The following is a 3,929-nucleotide window of genomic DNA, read 5'->3' as shown; positions in this document are numbered from 1 at the left end:
TATATGTGGCAGCAAATCTAATTATCAATTTTACGTACGGCACTACTGAAATATTGTTCCGTTATGTTTTGTAGGTTATAACACAATAGTTTCTGCAAATTAACTGTGAAATTTGGTCATGTTTACGTATGTGGCAGCAGATCTACTTATCAAGTATTCATAGGAAGATAACAGTGAAGAAAGTGTAAACCAATTTCTAGGGATTTCCTTTGTGGATTAAAAGATAACAGTAGCATCTTCAATCCTTTAATCGTTTATGACTTTTTCTTGTGGGATAATTGACTTAATGAGCTAGCAACTTGTTAGTTGTAAAAAAAGGATAAAGGAAAATCGTCATAGTTTTATGCACTTGTCATGGATCCCAATGCATGCTGGGAGACGAAGAGGGTTATGGGTAGCTCAAAGCGGAATAATCATTACCATAACATTGACTAGACCGGTCACAGAACACATGTACGATACATATTGTCAATATAACCCAAGTATAACTGTTAGATGAAGAAATGAATAAATAAATCAAGAAGGGATCAGTGAAAATGCCTATTCAATATCTATGGAAGCCTTCCCAAGAAGCCTTATCCTTCTTGGGAAAATACCCTGTCATCGAGGATTATCCAATATAGATCAACAAAAGGTACGCATACAGTTGTTGATCCAGGCCAGTCAGCAGCTAATTGTGAGGAACGACAGTTACAAATGACTTCTAACCATCAATTCCTCCTGCCGGCGCCACCATCCATTAACCAGGGTTTATGTGTTACCCAATGATTGGATTGAAATACTACACCCAGGTTTGGTTCAAAGGCCTTTATTACCAAAACCATAATATATCGGTGAAGAGTTTTAGTGGATATTTGTATACGTAATCTAATTTTAAGCGACGTAACAACGTCATTGTCGGTATATTTACATATTACACAGTACGCTTGGCTCTCTGTAGGCTTCTGTTGCGTTCCTACCAGTCGAGCACCACTGTTGAAGCTTAAAGACCTACGGCTGGCGTTGATTAGCCAGGTGTTCATGCAAAACATAATCTCCAATCGTTTCTTTCTCAGTTTTAACGTAATGCAATTGTAAACGTAATCAACTGACTTTGAAGCAAAAGGAGAGAAAACATGCTTCTGGCTGTTGGCTTGAAATGAAAAAAGGCTGCTTCAAACTAACTAAATTACATGCTGAAATATATTCCATAGGCAGAAACGAGCCCCTAAAGAAATAACAGGTTCGCCAAAGACCAGTTAAAGACCACTTTGATTGTCTATTCGTCCTTGGTGCGCCCAAAAGCAATGTGCGTTTGATGTAGACGGTGCAATAGAGCTGCATGAACGTGAGTAAAGACTACACCTGTTGCCAGACACTATTATTACCGGAGGATAATGGACAGTAAGTGCTCTGCATGCAGTCGGTATATCCGTGATAAATTCACTCATATACTGCCAGAAATACTGAAATGACCATCCTGAAGGAAACTATTAGTGACTTGAAAGGCTGGTCATTATGTTTACCGAAGGAAAACATATTGTTTTCCAAACACTGGCCTGGTCAATGACCTGAACCATGCCGTCTGTCACCATGGTAACTGGCATTGGCTTACATAATGTTGCAGTTTTATAGTAGGAGGGATTTAGACTCCTGTCACTATATTAAAATTTAACAGCGCAGACCATATGCGAAGGTAAACATCATGCATTCGCTTTGCAAATGTTGCCTTTCTAGTTTTTAATTGTCTCCAATATCTAGAATAACACATACAGTTATTCTTTCGAATCTTTCTTCTACTAAAGACAAGAAAGTATTTTCTTTCTTTTCCTTACAATTTATATGCTCGGGGTAGCGTTATTTTCAGACAGCCACATTGCTTGTATCGTAAGAGGGCAGCTGTCGGTGTCGGCATTAGCATAGAACAAGCATGGGCACAGATTGTAAGGGCTGCTTCAAGATTCATGTACACTATGTCTTACAAAGGGTAACGACTGTGCATATTTCACATGATAATTGGTTGACATTCATAAATATTCAGATGACCACAAGTTCCCCGTTCGCCATAACCGCAACCACAAGGCTTATAACCGCTCATCAAATGTTAAGTGCAAGCACTTACCACCCATGAACACTTCTGATTGCTTTTTGCTAATCTCAATCAGATTAATGAGTCAAAAAGCAATAAGCAGTTGGGATGTGCATGGCTTCTTCAGAAGATTATCTTGTAGGTGCAGCAATCAGCAATTTGCTTTTAGTACAAGATTTAGATTTACGCTGTAATCATCATTGTTAATCATGGCTTATAACATCAAATTCTTCTGGAAGTGACAGTTGTTGGATTATGAATCAGCATGTTACAATCCCTGTGTACAACAGAGGGCTTGTAGAGTGAAATTAATTAATATTGAACCATTTAAAAAAAAAGAAGATAATGAAGCAACTTGATTGTCCAAAATCATATCAAGTTGTTTGAGTAACGGTTTTTTGTGTGTATCTTATGGCCTGGATGTCTAACCTTCACCGACATATTGAACCATTAGTTCCAAGTGTAACAAGGCACCTTATTAGATTCAGACACAATTAAGACTGGGGAGTTGCACACTTTGTGCATCTTATGCCATATACTGTGCTAAAAACGCACCGGCTCGGGAATGTACTTCAGGGCTGTTCCCTTGTAGAAGATAAATCTGATGTATTATATATAAACAGGCTCGATTTTCAATATCTCTAAAACGTATTTTTTACATATATGTATATAATGTACTTGCAATTTTATGTAAAAATGATTTTTAATTTAAACACCAAAATGCATATGCCTGATGCCTGATAACTTTTATCATTTTGTCCTACTTGCCTTGCGCCCTCCTATGGTTGTCCTATAGGCTTTACCCAAGCAACCTTTAATCTTGTATGTACATTGTAATAAAGGTGATTTTAAACCCCCAGTTTGAATGTTGTATTCATGTTGTTGCTTTATTTCATCAGGTGACCCACCACCCCCTCGGGAAGACCCACCACACCCTCGGGAAACGGGAAATTCTGACCAACAGTGGCTGCAGGTCATTGCTCGGAGGGCGAATCGAACGATGCCCTCCGCCTGGCCAATCGCGCCGTCCCCAGGCTCTGGTCACGTGACAGGACACGACATCCAATCACCGTCGGGCCCTCTGGAAGGCTCCGAGGAACAAGGTAGTTCGCCATTTTTTCGAAAAGGTAACTATTTATACATGAATGAAGCCATATACCATTCGTTCGATTTCCTCATATACTATCTACATATTTTTTAAGAAGTAAGAAGTTGAACATGCACATAGTAGCTACCATTAGTATATAGTTTTGATAAGATATTGCTGTAATTTTGTTACTTCTGCTTTATTCATGACCTGTACTTAGCTTGTAAGACCACAAACGTACGATAAAGGTATATCATTCAATGTAATGTCATGCAAACTGTTTCTGCAAATCTTGCAGATCCTCTACATTTATGCAAAGTACTAAAAGTAGTCTTACGACAAGTTTTGATGTCAGTGGCAACAGTGTTTGCCTGAGACCAACGAGATAGTGTTGATTCTATGTGCATTATACGTAGAGCTTTAGAAGACTGTTTCGGAGAAAAAGTGATTCGGCCAGTCAATGTCCGTGTCCAAATGGATTTTTAGTCTACTCTCTATGACTAAACTAGCTTAGGGACCACCCCAAAGCTTTGCCCTCAGACGACCTCGGCTCAAAACGCGTGCATCTCGCTCGCTAGCAATAATCGCGTTTGAAAACGTTGGGGAGTAACAGCGTTAGGAGTCTATCCCAACAATGGTCGGTCAAGGAGAAGAGGGCATCATGTGTGCATGCTGAGGTTGCACTTCTGATGAAGTTGCACTTCATCGTGAGTGGAAATGGGTTCGTTCCTAATGTTGTTCTGTGGTTGCCGTTCCCACAGGTCGGAAGTACAA

The sequence above is a fragment of the Branchiostoma belcheri genome, unplaced genomic scaffold (assembly GCF_001625305.1).
Source record: "Branchiostoma belcheri isolate BF01 breed outbred unplaced genomic scaffold, Haploidv18h27 scaffold2, whole genome shotgun sequence".
Classification (NCBI taxonomy): Eukaryota; Metazoa; Chordata; class Leptocardii; order Amphioxiformes; family Branchiostomatidae; genus Branchiostoma; species Branchiostoma belcheri.
This window is presented reverse-complemented; position numbering follows the sequence as displayed.